General features: G+C 32.8%; 1 protein-coding gene across 1 annotated transcript in view; it reads left to right on the top strand.

The window, feature by feature from the left end:
• The first annotated feature begins 9,002 nt into the window (after positions 1-9,002).
• LOC115882652 (cadherin-99C) overlaps positions 9,003-23,242 on the top strand; it is a 243,377-nt gene continuing 229,137 nt past the window's right edge. The window contains exon 1 of the mRNA XM_030900847.1: positions 9,003-9,313. The gene's annotated coding sequence lies outside the window, so the exon portion shown is untranslated. The remainder of the gene's footprint in view (positions 9,314-23,242) is intronic.

The following is a 23,242-nucleotide window of genomic DNA, read 5'->3' as shown; positions in this document are numbered from 1 at the left end:
AATCATCTGCTGATGATGCTAACATGGTTAGCGAAACGCGCGTCCAGTGTAAAAGTAAAAGTGTTTTGGTGTATTGTGGTGATTCAGTGTTTTTATTTTGCTGTTTAACACCAAAGGTTCCAACCCTCAACTGTAATCTTCGATGGCTTCACGGTCAACGGAAGTGAGTTTATAATCATCTGCTGATGATGCTACCATGGTTAGCGAAACGCTCGTCCAGTGTAAAAGTAAAAGTGTTTTGGTGTATTGTGGTGATTTAGTGTTTTTATTTTGCTGTTTAACACCAAAGGTTCCAACCCTCAACTGTAATATACACCCTATTTTGAAGTCGTAGATTACGAATCTGAACTTTTTGACTGGCGGTCTCTTACCGTTTTTCAGAAAAACGGAAAATAGTCTCAACATAGAATTTTTCTTAATTTATCATATTTTTCAGGTTTTCTAGTACATATTTTGTTAGGTATTCCATAAACAATGAGGTTTTTGCTATTTTCTGTTACTTTTTTAACCAATTCTATGCATCATAGATATATTATATGCTCCGCATAGAAGTTGAAAGCAATGCAATCAAAACTCTTTCGCGTAACTTTGTGGATATAGGTATATTTAACTATTGTCAGATCTCATAATAGGTAATTTATTTAAAATCCCTAATCACCCAAAAAAATACAAGATATGGTAACGTTGTAAAATTTCAAATTTCTAGATTAGGTCTAGAATATATTTATCTCTCTCATTACATAGGAGAGAGAAAGAAGAATATATGAAATATCAAACTTCCATCTGGTCTCAATTTTCTTTGTTATTTTGTTAAGAAAAGTGTTTTTCAATAAAATTTTGGATATTTTTCTATCCTCAATCAAGTGTGGCTTTTAGATAAACTATGATATAATGAAAATATAATGAAATTATTACTTTATAGAGCTAAATAAAGAAAAATTCAATGTTGAAATTATTTTCCGTTTTTCTGAAAAACGGTAAGAGGTCGCTGGTTGGTTCAGATTCGACAACAAACAATCTACGACCTCAAAATAGAGTGTATACCAATTTTGGTGAAAATCGGACGATTTCCAGTTTTCCCAATAATTACCCAATTAAATAATATAAATTTTCATCATAAAACATAAGCAATAGTAAAAAAATCATAAAAATATACATAATAATTTTATGATTTGAAATATCCAACCTTAGTGCGGTCCTGGTTATATTACTACAGCGTTCCTGTTCACGTGCTTGCCTCATGTCACTATTTACGTTAGGTGCACCTTGGGGTTGAATTTACTATAAATCATTGAATAATTTCTTCTTCTTCTTCCTGTGCCTTGTGCTTAGCCGCACGTTGGCGATTGTCTGTACTCTTCATACAATGTGTAGAGTGCCGTTTTCGGCTCTTCGAAATATGGTGGCTGCGTCGCTGATGTTACACCAATTCCGTATGTTTCTTAGCCAGGAATGTTGTTTTCTTCCTGGGCCTCGCCGTCCCTCTATTTTTCCTTGTAGAATCAGCTTAGGAATGTAATATTTGTCTCCTCTAAGAATATGGCCGAGGTATGAGACTTTCCTCTCTTTAACTATATTAAGCATTTCTCGTTCATAGCCTGCAGTTCTTAAAACTTCTTCGTTGGTTGCATGTGCGGTCCATGGCACACGTAAGAGTCTCCGGCACAGGTCTCCGGAGAGTCCACATTTCGAAAGCCTCGATGCGGTTCAGGGTTCTAGCCTTGAGTGACCAGGTTTCTGCGCCGTATAGTAAGATGGGCCATATGTAGCATTTCACTACCCGTAGTCTAAGTGCGTGCTTTTTAGTCTAGCGGGAGACTGCGTGCTAATAGGAAGTTTTTAAGTTTAAAAAATGTTGACTTTGCATAATTCGTTGTAAGTTTAACTCCCTCATCGCAGTCCCATCGTTCATTGATCATGGCACCCAGATATTTCAATCGTGGAACTCGCTCTATAATATTTCCATCCACGGTCAATGCGGTGTTGATTGTAGGCTGGCGTCCTATTACCATAAGTTTGGTCTTGGCAGCGTTGATTTTAAGACCGAAACGATTTCCCATGTCCCCTATCTTATTTATTATTTGCTGGAGATCCTCGAAAGTTCGTGCTAGTATTGCCGTATCATCTGCATATCTTATATTGTTAATTGGAACTCCGTTAATCTTAATTCCTCCACTTTCTCCTTCTAGGGCCATTTGAAATATTTTTTCGACGTATATATTAAAAAGTATTGGTGACAGTATACAGCCCTGGCGGACTCGTTGACAGACATTGAAGGTGTCTGTGGATAAATTTTTGTTAACTCTTATCTCTGCGGTTTGGTTCCAATATAGTTCCTGTATGATTCTAATGTCTTTGGCGTCTTTTCCTATCTCGAGCAGTCTGTTTAGGAGAATATCGTGTTTAACGTTGTCGAAAGCCTTCTGATAATCTATGAAGCACACAAAGACATCTTGGCGTTGATCATAACATTTCTGGATTAGTAGCTTGATTGAAAACAAAGCCTCTCTGGTACCCAGTCCCTTAATGAAGCCGAACTGTGTATCTCCGCTTTTTTCTTCACATTTCGAGTATATACGAGCATGCATGACTCGAAGAAAAAGTTTCAGAGCATGACTCATTAGACTTATAAGTCTGTAGTCACTACAGTCTTTTGGAGATGCCTTTTTGGGAATTGTTATAAAAGTTGATTTTAGCCAGTCGTTTGGAATTTTACCCGTATCGTATATTCGATTGAATAGATATGTGAGATGCTTTGAGTCAAATATTTTAAGAACTTCTGCATGCACGTTGTCATGACCGGGGCTTTTTCGATTTTTCATAGCCTTCATAGCATGCTGAACTTCAGATTCAAGAATTTCCGGGCCCGACCAGTCTTCACAATTGAGAGTTTGTCTGTCTTCTCTTTGGTCTTCGAATAATAACTGTGCATAGCTTTTCCATGTGCTGCATAGATCTACCGGGTCTAAAATCAATTTTCCATTGTGTTTAGGGCAGGTATTGGTGCTTTTTTTGTGATTCTCATTGAATAATTAAAAATCTATAATTATATTAGTAGTTTTATCGCATCATTTATTGTGTTTTTAATTCAGATCTATATAGATTCACTAAAAATTAAGATGTCTAATTTATTAGTTCAGCATATAAAAATAAATCACTGATTAGGAAATAACTCAATTAACGCTCATCAATTTTAATTTGTATCAAATGTCAACCAGCTCATAAATTTTCTCGGAATAAATTTAAAATTTACTTTTAATGCCATCCATATCAAACTAATTTATCAAATATAATAATTATTACCATATTTTGATGTGTCGTTTTTTGCAATTATTAAAATACATTTTACGCAAATTGATGTTTCTGAAATAAAAAGAGATATCAGTTATGTAAGCTATTTCAAATGACACTGCGAAATATTTCGTGTATTTCGTTAATGAAGAACCGAAAAAGGTATAAACAATTAATAACAAAGCTCGCGTAGCTATGACATCCGCGTCAACATAGCGTTGGCGGATTCAACCGCCTATACGAATAGCGCCGTATATCACGGAGCCAATGACGTGAATAGAGACATATCGCAAAATAACGTAGCTTAATAATTTATATAGCGTTTTTAATTCAATCATAAAATAAATTACCAATTACCATACAGAAATTTTAAAACATTTTCCGATGTACGTCATCAATCACATCGAAATTGACACTAAAGCCGATAAACCTGAGTAAATGAAATTTTAGCAAAAATGTTTAAATTTGTTGACTAATTTAAAATGCCAAGCAGCTCTTCATTATACTTTATAGAGCAAATGATTGTAACAGATATTTTATTTAGATTAAAGCTGCAAGAATTAGTTTAAACCGATTTTTATTATCGCCTTGTTGTTCACATTGCGCCATGTTCAGCAATGCTGTCGTGTATTATTTGACAATTATCCTAGTGTCAGTCATTAAAATAATGACTGACACTAGGATAATTGTATAATATCGTGTTGTTGAATTCTTGGGAGTAATTCTCGTTTTTTGCCGTTTTTAATAGTTTTTTTTTCTTTTAAATTGCACTTCTAAGCACGAACAGTTCTTTTAAGAACTAAATTTTCGAGATTTTTTACTGCATTTTTTGAAATTGTGGATTGAAAATATGCCGAAGCCTTTAAACCATAAAATAATTAACTAGAAAGAAGTGTCAACTCTGTGTTAAATGGTGGAAACACGATACGCCACCGAAAGCCTTCGTTGTCGTCTGGAGAACTAACTTTCCAATTGACAGGTTGACATGATAAGGACATGATGGCTTAATTTTCATTTCCGTTTCCGGTTATTCAATGGCGGGCCCTCTTTCAGTTCAAATGTATTTTGTATTTTTTCTTTTCATAAATAAAACCAAAAAATAATTTATTCACATATATTTATTTGAAATATGGGACAACGTGACTAAATAAATAAAAAATATAGAGGATTGTATTGTTTCAATACCAATTAGTTAATTATATGGACTTTTAACGTAAATTAGTTAAGGTATAAGCATGACTTACAGTAATTTGTAAATAAACACACGTATTCGCAGACTTCAAGGACAGAAAACGGACACAGGAATATGAAAACGGGAGCCTTATACAAAAACCTGAAAACAGAAAAACAATTTTTTATACTAAAATTAACAATGTAAAAATATCAATAGGTATAAAATATAAATAATACTGTTTAAAAAAAGCGTCCATTATTCCCAAAGAACCTAGCTTATAAATCAAAAAGATGCAAAAAGAGATTTTTAGTCGGATAACATAATCAGATTATCAGTCCGATTTATTGCATTATTGACAATAAATCGCACATACTGGAGATAACTAATGTTGGCTATAGTTAAAAATGATCTTACCTTGCTGTAAATTGTTTCCATTTTCAAAAAAATCGCCGATCAAAGAGATTATAACACCATTTTCTTGCATCTAAAAAATGTAAAAACAGTGTTTATTTACTACCTATTTTTCATATACATGGGACATACCTACTACTGCATAAACGTCATTTTCTCCAGGATTCTTCATGTAATATATATTTTATATACTTTATTACCTTTATATTTATAAATTTTAGCCGAAATATTAAATTGAACTTCCAAAACGAAACTAAACGGAATGAATTAAAATGGCGTCAAATATTTTCGAATTTGTTCTAGAACAAATCTGAAGTTGTCTCTGAAACTGAAATCTGTCAATTCTAAACTGTGAAGTTAGACAATAGTTAGACAAAAACAATGCTGTCCTTGTCTAGGCGGCCATACTTGTCGTGAGGAGAATGACAGGAATGACACTAATGACTGTTTCCAATTTTCCTATTTCACTGTCACCCCCCTGCTTTAAATAGTCCAAGAAGAGCGCTTATAGCTTCCCTGATAAATATTTTGAGCGCGAACGTGACAATAAAGGTACTTTATTATCCTTGAATGCAGTCAGAGAAGTAAGATTGATTGGTAAGCACATTACATTATACCACTTTCAAGTTATTTCTACTTATTTCAATGGTACAAACTAAAGGTACAATTTTTTAGTTTTGGTTAAACATCTCCAATACGGTTAACTTTATGACGAAATTGTTAGTTATCCTAATTATTGCCTATAAAATTACCTTGGTGTGGGATGTTAAGCAGCCAAACATTGACATGAATTGGATGACCCCAATGGATGTCATTCACAGAATCAAATCCCTCAAGTAGCAATGGGCAGGCACCTGTTAAGAAGGACGGATAACAGATGGACCATAAAAGGTACAACATGGTACTCATGAGGAATTAAGATACCTAGAGGAAGACCAGACCTTAGATGGGACCATGGTATTAGGAAATTAGTAGGTGTAACTTGGACCCGCATGGCCAACTATAGGCAACAATGGGTCCAACTACAAAGGAAGTAACTAAATATGTGAGAGAAGCTACATCATAATTGGTTGAATAAGCTGATGAATGATGATTATGGATGACCTCATCAGCAATGTTGATACAGCTTTCGTGTTTACAGGAGCATGCAAGTCCCAGTTGTAATAGAAACTGTTTTAATCTACGACAATGTCATTATGACACATTTAACATTGTCATTTGGATGTCATTATGGCTTTCATAATAGCACTAGTGACTAGTGCTATTATGAATTCATAATAACACGCAAATTTTAAAATAAGAAACAAGCAAAAAAATGGACCTAAATACGTTTATTTATTGTAAACATTAATTATAATATCAGTACAATTGGTTAAATTAATTCCAGACGATGACAGGTGAGTTGAATTTTTATAAAGTAAATTTATTTCCTGAGTGCTTGAACTTGTTGAAGACCCATCATTGCCAGAAATGCTACCCAAAATATTACATGACACTTTTATCTTATTTTCTTCGGAATTTTCTATATAGCTCTCTCCCACTGTGTTAGAGCGCCAACCACCATGTCTTTTAACAGTTAATAAATCCACTCCTGAATCTACAAGCAACGATGCAGACGATCTACGGAAACAATGTCCAGTGTATTGTTGTGGATTTGGAAGAATTAGGAACAATGCTATTTTATACGGCATTTTCCCTAAAGTATTATATTTTATAAACATTTACCATTTACCATTTCTGTACCCCACAAAAAATTGAGTATGCTCTGTGTTGCTTGGCCGCATAGCTATATCTTCGAACCATTTCCATCATATTTATTCCTTCAACATTTCCTTTCGTTATAAAAAAATCTCGTGATATCTTTGTTTTCGTAAATGGAATTCCATAAATTTCTTCATCTTTAACATTTTGCAGCTGCAGATTTGTCAACTCGATACGCCGGCAGGCTCCCGCAAGTCCCACTATCAATGAAACTTTTGTCAAGAAATAAGTTTTATCATCGGCTTCCAACAAAAAACGAGTTATGTCTTCTTTTCTTAAAATTCTCGATTTTTTTGACCGAAATCCTTCCAATTTTCTTTTTAGAAATGCAATTAAATGGACGTACTTACTAATATCTGTATTTTTCTTCACTGATATAACTGAACGTAGCATGGATATACCCAAAGTGATGAAGCCTTCCTAGGTTTTGAAAGATGTTCAAAATATGGCAGGAGAACCTTTTCGTTACTACTATTCTTGATTCCTTTCCCTTTACACTAATCTTCAAGTTTTACATAGGCTTGCTCGTACGTTTGTCTTGATTTTTCGGGAAGTAGGGAATCGACAACGTTTTGCGCAATGCCCTCAATATCCGAAGGGACACTTTCAGAATCAGAATCACCCATATTAATATTATTTTTGCTTTTTGAACGTTTAACACAAAATTGAACATCAATCATTGAGTTGTCAAAGTCAAAAAAACAATCAACAAGTACGGTTACCATGGCGTCGACTAATATGGGCAACTGATAATTTTGAATTTTAATTTTTATAAGGATATCTCTGATATTTTAAATTAAATCAAATCTCTTTGGATCGTCCCTCGTGTCGCGTCGTAGATTAAATTTTGAATGATACACGTTCGATACGAACTTTGAGATAAGTTAATTTGTATTTTTCATGATAAAGACTGATATAACAGAAGTCGAAAGGTTGTGTAAATTTTCAATATTAAAAAGAATGCCAGTCCAAAAAGATCTTTTATTGAATAATCCACCATTGTTAAGTAATTTCAAACAAACACGTTACCTACCAGGAAAAAATCTATCTACATGAATCAGCCCTCAAATTTATAGAAGCATCTCCTAGCGGTAAAATAATGTTACCGTCCTATCTTTCGCCAAAACCCTCTAATTCCTCTCACATCTGGACCTTACGTGTCCCAACAACCGCGCTCCTCCGGTACTACTTCTTCTTACTACCTACAATCTCGAGCACCGTTCCACGAAGCCGCGTCGTTGCCCCCGCCGTCGTAAAATAGTAGGGGAGTTAAAGCGAGGATTTGTGGATTTACTCAAGCAAGCCAGAATAACATAAGGGGAAAAATCTTGCACCCTGTGACAAAAATACCTCCATCATTGTAGAATCTAGATTATTTGGGAGGGGGAAAGTTAATCATCGCGATTTTATAGATCTATTGTGTCCCTGTTCTGAAGTTATAAGTCATTATACAGTCTTAGGGCTTTGAAAAAAGCCAGTATCTGAGACGGCTTTACAGAGGGTAGTTCTCCATTTCCGATATCAGTCGTACCAAAGTTTATGGCACTAATGGTTGCCGTCTCGGCGCACTCAGTGATGATGTGTTCTGGTGTTCCCCATTTTCTCCATAGAATCTGCATTCGCCATTGTTTCTTAGCTTCAATCTACTGAGGTGTTCATGAAGGAGACTGTGTCCTGTTAAAAATCCAGTGACAATTCGAAGATTGTTCTTTAATTCAATTAAAGATTGATTAAATCAAGATTAATTAAATCAAGAAAAAAACTGTGATTTTTCTCGGTCGTAAGCTTTGATAGGTTGATTGATAGGCTTTGGCCGCCTATCTGACATTATATTGAAAGAGAAAAAAGCGCCTGATAATATTGTGAAAATCACCATAAAGTTAAATATCGATAACACAACTCAAGTTAAAGCAGGGAATAATCTGACACGAGACATACCAACACCAGGAGGAATTAGACAAGGAGACAGCCTTAGCCCCTTATTCTTATTCAATCTTTTAATGGACATCATCATAGAAAAGGTGACCTCGATGAATATCGGTGATCGAATGGGACACAACAGAGTTAGCATGGTGTGTTACGCTGATGATGCAGCCATTATCGCGGAGACAGTGGACGATATGCAGAGACAGCTTCATACATTCTATCAAGTAAGCCGAGAATTAGAAAAATATGATTATCTCTACAGAAAAAAACTAAATGCTTAACTTTCTCTAAAGAGTTGGTAAGATGTAAACTGGTAGTCCACGACGCTCAAGTAAATCATCCGTTTAGCATCTTGAGCTCTCTTACTAAAGGTACCACGTAGGTACCAGCAGCGACCAAGTCCAGTCGCTTGGCCGGGTGACAGGTGCGCCAACAACAACAGTATTCGGTGGAGAAGACGGCGGTACGGTACTCACGATCGTGGTGAAGAACGTCGGACATCTTGAGACGATTATCGGTGTGTTATTGTTGGTGATTTCGTATTCGGATTTTCTTTGTTTCGCTGTGAACTTCAGTAGTACTGGTGTGTTGTGAGTTTTTGTGAGTGATTTATGGAAAGAGGAATTAAGGTGTGTTGTTTATATTGAACCGGTGGTATGGGGTGTTGAGGATACTATCTACCAGGAACCAGGACTAGTACTTCTTATTACAGAGTTTTAGACTCAATTTCTTCTATTAAAGTATTAAAAGGTAAGTTTCCATATTCCACATATCTGTGTCTTGTTGCTAAATTCAATATATATTTCATATCAATCAAACTTTTAGTTACGGAATCGAGGGCGCGATTTTTAAATTCATTTTTGCCAACCATGGACGTATTCGGCGCCGTTCTGATGAACTGGAATTTAAATTTCGCCCTGGGGATTTAGGTGGTAGCTCTGCTGTAAAAAATGTCAAGTTGTCGCATTTATTCATTTATTTCTTGACATTGTCATTCGTTTTGACACTTTGGTTTTGTATTACGAGTTTTTGGTTTAAATAATTAGTGCTGTGATACTTTAAGCTTGAAAATGTTTACTAGCAGACCTTGCAGTCGAACATTGTTCTTTTTAGAACCTCTTCTAGTGCCTGCGCAGTGTACAAGACAGCTTAATAGTCGTAAAAAACTCATCGCAACTTTATTAAAATATTTTGAACGGGAAAATGGTAGTACTGGTCCTCTATGTCTCTTAAGTGCTGTTAAGAAGGTGAGGTGTTTTTGTTGATATAAATAATAACTGTTTATATATTTATAATTATTTTTGTTTTCTAAAATATTTTGATTAAAAGAAAATACATAAAAGTGGGCAACGCTGTGCCGGTCAAGCTTAATCACGTGATTAAAAGTTTTTTTGGTATGAACTGTACTAATGTCTGAGGTAATAAATAAGGTAAATTCTGTTGTTTTTTGACCCAATCAGGTAAGGTTTTGAGAACGTTTTGAGTCGTTGCTCGAATGTGCTGGCACTCTCGATTTACTATCTTTTATTTGTTGTTATAAAAGAACAATATAAAAACGAGTTTATCAGTACCTAGAAAAAAATGATTTAACTAATTATACTAATTACTTGTTAATCTTACATAGTTATAGGCTTGCAATTCTATAGTATACCGAATGTTGCATCGTCGAGCGGGACATAGGAAATCCCATGTAAATTTTAATGGGGTCAATTATTGACTTCCCTAATTATTTTAGAGAATAATTCTATTTAGGTTTATTGAAGAACACTAAAACCCACATTCAAAAAAATATCTTTAGATATTTTTGATTAGCTCGTTTACGAGTTATCGCCGATTTCATTTTAAATATTTCTCCTTTCTTATGGCCCTGTATTTACTTATGAGCACCAGTCAAGGTAAAAGATAACTGTCAAATGAAGTTATCATTTTAGAAATTTATCTGTTTAGTGCTTTATTAGTAGTATTAAGAACTCATACCTACATCGAAAATATTAACCATGAATTACACTACAGAAGAAAAAGTAGTGATGATTAAATGGTATTATCAAGGAAATAGTTATCAAAAGGTGTCGGACATGTTTGCTGCTCTGTATCCGAATAGACCGATACCTGGAAAATCTACAATCGCAAGGAATATCCAGAGATTTGAGACCAAAGGTACCCTAATAAATAACTGCAGATGTGAAGCAAGGCAGGAACAAAGAGAAGATGCAAGAAATAATACCGACTTGGAAGTTTTATTGTGCGTGGAAGAGAACGATGGAAAGAACAGCACAAGGAAACTTGAGGATGAAATAGGAATAGATCACACTACAGCGTTTCGAATTTTGAAACGACATAAATACTATTCCTTCAAATATGAAAAGCACCAAGAGCTACGAGATGGGGACGAAATACGGCGGCAGGCGTTTTGTTCTAATATGATAGATAGAGCAAACATGGATAGGGAATTTTTTAAAAAACATATGTTTCACTGACGAATGCACGTTTACCTTAAATAACGAACCCAATGTTCAAAATTATCGATATTGGAACAAAGAAAACCAATACAGGTTTGTCGAAACAAGGACGCAATATCCACAGAAAGTAAATGTTTGGGCAGGGATATTCGGACACAATATTATCGGGCCATTATTTCTTACGCAAAATTTAAATGCAGAATATTATTTGGAACTACTCGAAAATCATATTTTACCTGCTTTACATGATGCCGCTAGGGAAAATCGGGAAGTTTGGTACCAAATGGATGGCTGCCCGGCACATAGTACCATGGCTGTTCGGGAATATTTAGACAATAGTTTTAAGGAAACGTTATTGGCCTAAATTATATAGTAAATTGGCCAGCAAGGTCTCCTGATATTTCGCCAAATGGTTTCTTTCTCTGGGGCTATTTAAAAAACAGGATATACAAGGATAAAAAACACCCAAATCTAGACGAGTTAAAAAATGCTATTTCTGCCGAATGCAATAGAATTTCAGTTTACCAACTAGCGAATGTAACAAGAGAATTTTACGATCGCCTGGGTTATTGTCTAGCAGTCGATGGAGGAATATTTGAACATCTTAAATCCTAAAGTTCTAACAATTTAATAGTACCTAAATTAATAAGTTATTGAATATTGTAATAATACTATAATTAACCTTGTAATTGATTACTTTATTTTACTTTAATTCATATTAATTTGTTTTTATAAATACATCTTTAAGATTTCCGATGTAGGAATGAGTTTTCAATAATAATAAAGCACTAAATAGGTAAATTCTGAAATGACAACTTCATTTGTCAGTTATCTTTTACCTTGACTGGTGCTCATAAGTAAATACAGGGCCATAAGAAAGGAGAAATATTTAAAAAGAAATCGGCGATAACTCGTAAACGAGCTAAACAAAAATATCTAAAGTTATTCTTTTGAATGTGGGTTTTAGTGCTCTTCAATAAACCTAAATAGAATGATTCTCTAAAATAATTAGGGAAGCCAATAATTGACCCCATTAAAATTTACATGGGATTTCCTATGTTCGACGATGCAACACCCGGTATATATTTCGTTTCACTTGGATAACATGCTTAAACACATAGAGTTTAAATTCTTAAACATCATAGTTAAAAAGCTATAATCTCGGATTATCCATTAATGTACTAAAAACCAAACGCTGTTAAGGTCATTTTATAAAGTAACATGAATTTCCTTATATTAAGAAATCATTAAGGTTTGCTTAGATATTGCACATTATTATTCATTGAACTGTTATATTATTTCGACAAAATTATGTTGCTTTAGCAGCAAAAACGCTAAATGCAAACGCAAACATGACCCAAAAAATCAACCTGATTATTACATTATTATGACTCTTATTAGTAAGTTACTAGTGAGAACAATGAATTGATTTATGTATTTTTATTTGTTTTTTATAGGATTAACCTAGTGACCAATAATTGTGGTTTGGCTCACTTGAACTGTGTAATTTTATGCAAACAAAACATAAAATTCTTTCGAAGTGCATTTACCCTGAAATTGCATTTTGTAAGTTTAATGCTCTTGTAGATTCCAATTCAAGAAAAAATTAACCACCCTTTTCAAACTACATAAATTCTTGTAAACAAAAAAAAATGTCATCGAATTTGACAATGATAACATCATATTTTTGCTGGTAGATATATTAATTGTAGCTTTGTATAGCATGTAGCTAAATAACTTTTAGATGCCTATTCCAAATAAAACGAAATTCTAGACGACAGTATAACTTTAACGCCGCTTCAAAAAAGTCTAATACAATTTTTGCATAAAATCATCTGGAGAGATAATATACAGGGAGTTTTCTACGATGTTCTCCATGGGTATCTCGGAAACTACTGGAGATAGAGAGTCGGTTAAATGGGGAAAGAATTGCAGTTTTGTGGGGTCATAAATATTCGCCTTTCAGATTTTTGAAAAAGTTCATGGCTTACTAGACATTTCGAAAAAAACAAATTTCGGCTATTTTAAAAATTGTCCCTAATTCCACTATAAGCTCTTTTAGACAAAAAGTTTTCAGACAAAAGTTGTACATAATCACATCCTTAATGAGATTGTGTCTTCCGTGCTTTTTCTAAAGCCTGTCATTTTTGATATATTATGACACCAACCTATGTTTTTTTAAATGGAAACCATAGTAGACTTCATAAAAAGCGCCATTTTTAAGCTTTTCAGCGATATAAGCTATAATATGTTTTCTTCGAAAAATTACTGAGTTATAGCCAATTCTTATCATTTTTAAACAATTTTACTTAGTTAGCCATGGAAACAATAAGTTCAATCGCCATTGCGCCCGGAAATTCAAAACTGTCATATCCAAACTTTGTAAATTAAAATAAACAAAAATTGTAAAATATGAATTTTTCAAATGAAGAAAAGCGTGTAGATACTTGCGCATCAATAGAGTGGTTTCAACATGACTTTCATTATGACCCCCCACTTAATGAAAGAAATGTTAAAAATTATTTATATCATAATTATGCATACTCAGGGATAGGAAGAGGTGGACTAATTGCATGGGCCTCCTCCGATCACCTGACCTATCCATTTTATTTATTTTTTTATGCGGCATGATTAACAATAAGGTTTACAAAAGGACCTATGAATTAAGAGAGGCACTCGAAGTGGCGGTATGACAGAAGTTTAATTAAGTCGACCGGTCCTTTTGTGAGAATAGGTAGTAATTCAGTTTTAAAAAGATGCAACTCAAAACAATGGCGGATTTGTTGCGCATTTTCTAAAATAACTTAAAGTGTATGTAGTAATATTATTTTTTTAAGTTTTAGTTTGTGTAATGTAAATTGTAAAGAACCGTTTAGTAATATATTCTGACTTTTTATAAGTTATAAATCATAATAGAATAGGAATACCATGCAATCTAAGTGATATTAGTCAAGAAAGATAAGAATTGACTATAACTAAATTTAACTTTCCTAAACATGTCTTGAAAATCGTTCTCTAAAAAACGTAACATTCACCGGTCAACGTATCCTCGAAACTGTATGGTCAAGAAAAGTTGAAACAATAATCCTACACGCTCTTTTTCATTTGAAAAATACGTATTTACAATTTTTCTTTATTTTAATTTACAAAGTTTGGATGTGACAGCTTCACATTTCTGAGAGCAAAGACGATTAAACTTGTTTCCATGACTAACTAAGTAAATGATAACTAAGTGAAAATGATAAGAATTGGCTATAACTCAGTAATTTTTCGAAGAAAACATATTATATAGCTTATATCGGCTGAAAAGTTTCAAAAATGGCGCTTTTTATGAAGTTATGGCGAACTATGGTTTCCATTTAAAGAAACATATGTTTTTGTCATATGTCAAAAATGACAGGCTTTAGAAAAAAACGGAGGACACAATCTCAATAAGGATGTGATTATGTACAACTTTTATCTGAAAACTTTTTGTCTAAAATAGCTTATAATGGAATTATTAAATTTTTAAAATAGCCGAAATTTGTTTTTTTCGAAATATCTAGTAAGCCCACAAAACTACAATTCTTTCCCCCTTTAACCGACTCTCTATCTCTAGTTCTCTAGTAGTTTCCGAGATACCCATAGAGTTTATATGTAATGCCCCGCGTTCCGATTAGGCATATACGGAATATATACGGTATATACCAATAAAATGACATAAAATTTATGTCTCATATTTCTTATGTTAACACTTTAATGGTTAAGGAAATCAATGCAAACACATTCTCTTTGCAATAGGTATACTTATCGTTTAAAATGTAGGCACATTGCGCATAGCGAAACAGGTATCAGTTAGTTATAGATATTTGTCCGAAAAAACTAATACTTTTGCTTGTTAACACGCATATCTCTGACGGTATTATCTAACGTTCGATATCAGCGAAAGAGAAAGACTTTGGTAAATGTTATGCCGTCGTGCCTAAGAACAGTCAAAACGACGTTCGACGACATTTCCGCGTGTTTGACCTTAAAATAGCTCCGGTACTCCGGTACCACAGACACAATAATTCAATGGCCGACAGATACTGCCGTTTGATCGGCCTCCATATCTTATTTACAGACATGCATAATGTGGCAACGTGTATTTATATTTAATGCCATATATGCCACATAAAATCTGTACGTATAGATTTTATGGATTATAATATACTTCATTGATTCATAGGCCCTTCGCAGTGTTTTATGTTTATTACAAGTGTGTTCGTTATCTCAGGTGAATCACATCAATATTATGCGTACCTACTAAGGAATACAGTTATTTATGCAGTAATCTTTGATTGAAAAGATGGAACGAAATGGGGGATTAAAACAAGATCCGGCAATAGTGCGTCGAGCATCTGTAGCTCCTAGAAAAAAATTGACAATTTTCTTTAAGTGCAAACCTAAAGCACAAACTACCTATAACAGATGCGAAAGAAAGCGACTGCATCGGAAACCGCTCGGCAAACCCGACACGCCTATTGAGTGGTGTAAATACACCAGTCGTTTAGTCCGGAAACCTATGCTGTGTCGTATTCGCTTGCTGGAATGACATAGTGCGTGGTTATATGTTTCTTTATAAAAACGCGTGTAGGATTTTTGTTGAACTTTTGAACTGTTATTTCAAAGTTTTGGTAATTTGTATATCTTATTTAAAATGGGATGCAAATGTGTTTATTTATAAGGAAAAAAAAGATATTTATAGTATAAAAAATTAATTAACAAAATTTGATTCAAAAATGTGACAAAAATATTGTCTTTCTATTGATTTATCGATTTTTTTTCGACTATATAAATTTAAACTTTAATATCAACAGTTTTTCTATTCACAACACGGTTGATACATGGTCGTCATTATATCAAACAGCCTCTGAGAAATGTTTTCAACTCAAAATGCCTTTAATTATGTCTTATTTTATTAACTACATCATTAAAAAGGGTCTTCAAATACATCAATGTGATATTTGTCTAAAATTTGCAAAAGAATCCGAATCTCTGGATGACTCGAAATTATTTACCCATTTAAAAGCCTTTGATCATGAAAGTGGAAAAATTTGTTCATTTTATTTACAGGCTGGAAAAATTATTTATATTAAATTTTGATGAGTTTTGCACTGAAGAAAACATTCAGAGGCTGTTTGATATAATGAAAACTATAGAATTTGACCACCCATGTGAGAAAGTTCCTCTTATTTACATCATTAAATTATTTATTAGATTGAAAATATTTTATGCATAAAGTTTACAAAAAATAAAGATTTATATAGTCGAAAAAAGTCCGATAGAACCAATAGAAATGTAACTATTTTGTCACATCTTTAATTAAATTTTGTTAAATAAATTAATTTTTTATACTATAAATATCTTTTTTTTTCCTAATCTCCTACGAGCTGATATAATATGACGAGCAATCTATTAAATTACTGTGAGATTATACAGAAAAGTCCACAGACTTCGAGACATAGGAAAATCAAGTCCATTTAGCGTGTGTCCAAATTTTGACAAGTTTTCAAAAATGACAGTTTTGTTTAGACTGACGTTTAATTTCACCTGACTTCTCGGTGAATGATTTCTTTTTATGGGGGTACATAAAATCTAAAATTTACGGCCATGAAGAAATTCAAAACTTGGAGCAGTTAAGGCAGAAAATATTTAATGCCTTTGACACTGTCACCCCTGATATGTTATCCAATGTGAGGAGGGGATTTTATGATCGTTTGGGTTATTGTTTAATGCAAGAGGGAGGCACTTTTGAACAATTTTTGTAATTTTTTAAATTTCATTATCCTGTTTTTTTACCGTTTACCCATTACCTACCTTGACGAACATGGGAAAACGAAGGTCCTTTTCAGGACCACAAATATTTTGATTGAGAAAATTGGTAACTTTTTTTTGGATTAAAAAACAAAAGTTGTTAATATAATACCAATTTAAAAGTGTTTTAGTAGTTTTAATACACACTATGATATAAAATTTATTATTATTATAATGTACATTATTAATACTATTGTTCATTCGAAATGGCATTAAGGCCCAATTGCAACAATGATTTAAATTTTTCTTAAAGATAAGTAGAGCTTAGAATGAGCTGTATTTATATTTACTTAATATTCACCTTAAATGAGGGAATTTCACTGATTGAATTTGAATTCGTTTTTAATGATACTAACAATTTTAGTTCAATTTTTAATAAATGATAATATTAATAGAAATCCAAGAGATTTGAAACCTCTTTTAGCGATTTATAACATTCTCAAATGAATTACAGGTGCCTTTATTTTCTATGAAAATCACACAGCTTTTTTCATAGTCGCTGCAGTTGCTATAGCTATAAAAAACTAATTTTTTAAGGTGTGAAAATTGCGACACACGCTAAAAGGACTTGATTTTTCGTATGTCTCGAAGTCTGTGGACCTTTTTGTATGCCTCGATAACATATTTGTGCAGATTATATATTTTCACCCAAACAAATAATAACCCAAACTATACATTGATGCGGATTATCTATGAACTCTTTCTGAAGGTCACAGAAACCTGAACGCGTAATTCGATGTTCTTTCGCATCTGTTATAGGTAATTTGTGCCTAAAGTATATGTACGAGGATGTATTTGAAAAAAAATATTTTCACTTCTATGGGGTGGCTTAAAAAAAGTGTGAGTGGATCGGAATGATTTTTTTAAATGGAACACCCTATATATTATTACATTTTTGGCTTTTTTTCATATCACTTTATATACTCCTAAGACATGAGTAGTATATTTCGATAATTTCAGAGATAATAATAAATAAATAAATAAAAAATATATATCACAACCTTCCTCAAAAAAAATGATTACAAGATCTGTCTAGAAATCGAAACTATATTAGGTATTTACTTTAGATGGTTCATACTTACATTTCTATAAATATGGTAATCTTAAATCATACAGGATGTATAAAATTTTACGCCAAGCTTTTTAAAATATAAAATAATTTCTCTTCTTTTTTTTAATCGTTTTTATATTGTATTTTTATTAAATGGAGAGTTAAAAAATGAACATTTTTTGTATTTAAAGTATTTATTATAAAATTTTTAATGCTTACACAGGTACACGCAGTATCTATACTAATATATAAAATCCTTAAGTGACTGACATACTGATTAATCACGATCCTGCTCAAACCACTCAACGTAAGAAGCTCAATTTTGGCATACAGGTTGATTCTAGGGTGTAGAGGTTCGATAAGAAGGGAATTTTCGAAATTCCAGTTCCAAGAGGGTGAAACCACCCCTCAAATATTACAATATTTTTTATTTAAAAAACGGTCAAGTTTCAGAAAAAACGCTTAAACACGTATATTTTATTTTGTTTTTTTACATATTTTAAGATTTTTTAAAAATTTATACAGGGTGTTTCGAAAAATCTGGTCAACGATCCTGCTTAAAGCGCTTGACGTAAAAAGCTGATTTTTGGAAAACAGATTGACTTTAGGGTGTAGAGGTTCGATAAGAAGGGATTTTTTGAAATTCGAATTCTAAGGGGGTGAAACTATCCCTCAAATATTAAAATATTTTTTATTTAAAAACCGGTGAGTTTTTCGGAAAAACTTTTAAACACGTATATTTTATTTTGTTATTTTACATATTTTAAGATTTTTTATAAATTTATACAGGGTGTTTCATAAAATATGACCATTGAGTAATGACGATTCTGCTTAAACTGCTTCACGTTTAAAGCTGATTTTTGGCCAACGGATTGACTGAGGGGTGTAGAGGTTCGATTAGGAGGGGTTTCTCGAATCTCAAATTCCAAGAGGGTGAAAACGCCCCTCAAATATTACAATATTTGTTATTTAAAAAACCGTTAGTCTTTCGGGAAAACGCTTGGACAAGCATGATTTATTTGTTTTTTTTTTACATATTTTGAAATGTTTTAAAAAATCATACAGCGTGTTCCAAAAAGTTGGGCAATTTCTTAACCACGATTCTGCTTAAACTGCTTGACGTAAAAAGCTTATTTTTGGCAAACGGATTTTTCGAAAGTCAAATTCCAACGAGATGAAACTACCTCTCAAATATTACCAAGTTATATAATAATATCGCCATATTGTTTTTTCTCATGCTGACATAAATGTGAGAAAATTTTATCCAGTTTGTATGTTAATGGAAATTCTTGCTTTGCTTTATCATCACCATTACAAGTGATTAATAAAAAATTATATGCAGGGTGTTCAGGCTAGCTAAGACATTTTTGTTAGATTATAATTATTGTTTATAGTTTTAAGTTACTCTACTCTATTAACAAAGTTGAAGAAATTTCCCATTATAAAAACCTTATTAAGGTACCTTACCTTTAAGATGATAAACGACTCTACTTTATATTCGTAAAATTATAACTTTAACTTAACTATTACCACTGGGAATTTTGATCGTAAAACTATATAGCTGTCGCAGACGTCTGTCTATCTAAACAATGTAAGTTTAGGGCAGTGTCGTCCACTGTTATGAATACCTATTAGATTTAAGAACATGAAAATTGTATTGTACGCCTATGGCTATTTTTGAAGTGAGACATTATTTAAGAGACTGGAACGTGGTTCTAGGGAAAGTACGCTTTAGGCGTCCAGAGTACGCACGACGCGTCGAAAGACGCCATCCGTATATCGACAGTTTTTTCTTTGGCTTTTATAATATTGTTACGAGAAATTTTAAACGTTGTTATTTTAAGTATTATTAATAAGTTTCACTTGTGTTATATTTGTCTACAATATAAGTGTGTAAAAGTTATCGTTGCTGAATGTTATTTCAACTGGTCCTTCGACAGTCCGACTACCAAAATCATCCAGATTTTGGTTCTCCGCCAAGATACATTTTGGTCCTACAAGCCAGAAACATTTTGGTTTTACGAGCCCCAACCACAGGGTGTTCCATTAAAAAAAAGAAGAGAAATTATTTTATATTTTACAAATTTGGCGTAGAATTTTGATCATCCTGTATAATTTACAATTACCATATTTATAGCAAAGTAAATACAGATTATTTAAAGTAAACACCTAATATAGTTTTGATTTCAGGACAGCTCTTGTATTTTTAATCATATATTTTTTAAGAAAGGCTAAAAAATATATATTTTTATTTATTCATTAATATCTCTGAAACTATGGAAATATATTTACTCATATCTTAGGATTATGCAAAGTGATCTGGAATGAAGCCAAAAATGCAATAATATACAAGGTGTTCCATTTAAAAAAGATCATCCCGATCCGCTGACACTTTTTTGGGCCACCCTGTAGAAGTTAAATATTTTCCTGAAATACATCCTAGTACTTAATTTAGGTTTGCACTTAAACAAAATTCCCAAGTTTTTTATTCCATGAGCTACATATGCCCGACACACTATTGCCGGACCCTGTACAAAGCAAATTTAGAGGTGTACATTTTTGAGAAAACATCAGTTGGTATACGGTAAATATTTTATTTAGAAAATACACAAAATACGAAATATATGAAACACAAATTCACAATATTTAATTATTATATTAACTAAAAAAAATTATATTCTACTAAAGAACACCACATTTCTATCTTTTTCAAGTTAACGCAAAGCCACTAAAAGCAATATCCATACAGCTGAAGAGATGAATATGTGGTTATTTCGGTTTATAACCGGGTTAAGTAGGTACGACCCAAAGTATCAGAATTCGATATTGAGGTCGAGACCAGTTCTTGGTACGGCTGATTCGACAGCTTTTCGAATCTCTTACATCTGTATATTGGTATTGGTTTAAAGGTCATCGAGAGGCAAGCGGAAATACTTTGTGAATGTTTCTTGTCATGATTTGGAACGACATTTGTTCAGTAATAGAGGGTGTGATAGCTAATTTTGTTAAATTAATTGATAGACCATTAATTGTGAGTTGCTAATACCATATTGTTGGACATGTTAAAATACTGTTAAGGTCAAGGTGTATTACTGGTTGCATAACCGCAACGGTGCATTGAGGAACCTGTCGCATTCGCCAGAAAGTAAAGAAAATTATAGAATTCTTTAGAAAAATCTAGAAACAACCGCCAGGGGGTATATAAGGCCCGCGCTTTGACAGTTGGACAAGTTTAAGTTTAAAAAGTTTAAAGTTTGAAGTCAAGTCTGAAGATAGTCTGAAGTTTGAAAATACCGCGAAATACCGTTAGAGTAATAGTAGTTGCATAAGTTGTGTTGTAAATAGTATAAGTTGTGTGTACAGAGTGAAACAAATAAATTCGTTAAGTATTTTTTCGTGAGTTTAAATAGTGGACCCACGGAATCCGTAACAATACTAACTAGGATAAATAATACCTACTACTAAATAAAAACTACTCTACTCAACAGGATATCCCCGGATTGTTTTTACAAGAGGAAACACTTTTTTATTATTAACATTTTGAGAAAAACGTATTCTTCAAAATTTGCTTGTTCCAAAATAGTTAATCTCGTTTATACTCTTCCAAATTTCCACACCGTTTTAAAAAAAAACATGACAATATGGTTGAATTTTTTTTGAAACAATCAAAACGCATTTCTACAGTAATATTTCGATTTCATTCTTTAATAGATTGTTATTAATAATTTTGATCAACGTCATATTTTTGTTGTTAAAGTATCACTCTTTCTAATAACCATTATTATCATCCCTTCCATAGTCATAAATAAATTTTGTGATTCTTTAACATTTTAAAATAGCAAAAAATATGATTAAAATTCTATCAATAACAATCTATCAAATAATGAAAATGAAATTATATTACTATAGAAACGCGTTTTGATTTTTAAGACTTCTAGGAAAAAATTCAACCATATTTTTATGTTTTTTTTTCTAATTTTCTCTAAAACGCTATGGAAATTTGCAAAAGTATAATCGGGATTTACCATTTTAAAGCAAGCAACAAATTTTATGAAGAATGCATTTTTCTTAAAATGTTCATAATAAAAAAGTTTAGGGGATACTTTTTTTTGTTATTGGGATGGTAAAAAAATCTTCATGGATGCCTGGTCTGTTGTTCTTGGGCCGAGGTGTGCCGGATTCCTATACCTTCTAATAAAAATTCCACCCTATTTGCTTGATAAACTCAACATACATATAACTAAAATATACTCATGTAGCATTTTTTATTTCCTTTAATAAAATTGAATTTAAAAATCTATTTTTATTTAAATTTCTTAGTATTGGCGCCATCTATTTGCTAGATGCCAAAGATACCAAACTCCATTTGTTACAGTTCACTTGTCTTGTTTATTAGCGCCATCTATTCGCTATATGCCAAACTTCCCTAATTGTATTTCACTTGTCCCGATATTTAATTTTTATTAGCGCATCTATTCGCTAGATGTCAAACTTCATTTATGACAGTTGGGTTCTGAAACTGAGAACTGAGAAGAAGGTCTTTTTTCTTTCTTTCTGGGAATTTGGATCTGCAAAAGACGCGTGTGTCGGCGTCCGACAAATTTTCCAGTGAAAAGCACTCTGCATCCACTTTTCGATTTCGATTGCATGGGTATCCGATTTGGAGATTTGAAAACCTTGTAAAGTATGCAATCCAGAGTATAGATCGTATTTGTTTGCTTTCTTTATGGAATGATCACCGTAAGTTTATCCGCCATTTTATATAGCCCTATCTAACTAAATTCTATTTCAGTTATTTCCGTTTGTTATTTCGTTTATTTGAGTATTTAATTACTGGTTTGGATCGGCATATGGTTTGAATATATTTATGTAAAGCTGATTTTCAGACCGTAAGTTGTTTCTTTTATTGAGTATCTGTCCTGAGAACTATTTTTTTATTTATAGAGTAACTACCACATGGTACTCAGTAACTACCACATGGTACTCAATAACTACCACATGGTACTCAGTAACTACCACCTGGTACTCAGTAATTACCACATGGTATGCAGTAATAATGCAGTAATTATTGTATGTTTCACCCACTTGCATTTTGTATGGACCTATGCAGACCTTAAGACAGTGTTCCTGACATTACAATCGTTTCTTTTGGCTGATATCGAAGGCTTCTCCTGCCATAGTCGTCTGCATCCACTTCTGTTAGTCTGAAGAATACCTAACTACCTGTTTACATCATGAGAAACTATATACAGATAAGTCTCTTAAGTTTGATACACAAGGTACGCTTTTGTTTTATAATTTTTGAGACAACAGATTTAATAACCTGGTAAATTA

This window comes from Sitophilus oryzae, unplaced genomic scaffold, assembly GCF_002938485.1.
Source record: "Sitophilus oryzae breed Bouriz unplaced genomic scaffold, Soryzae_2.0 scaffold_179_pilon_pilon, whole genome shotgun sequence".
Taxonomy (NCBI): domain Eukaryota; kingdom Metazoa; phylum Arthropoda; class Insecta; order Coleoptera; family Curculionidae; genus Sitophilus; species Sitophilus oryzae.
The sequence above is the reverse complement of the archived record's forward strand: the minus strand, read 5'-3'. Positions and strand labels throughout refer to the sequence as shown.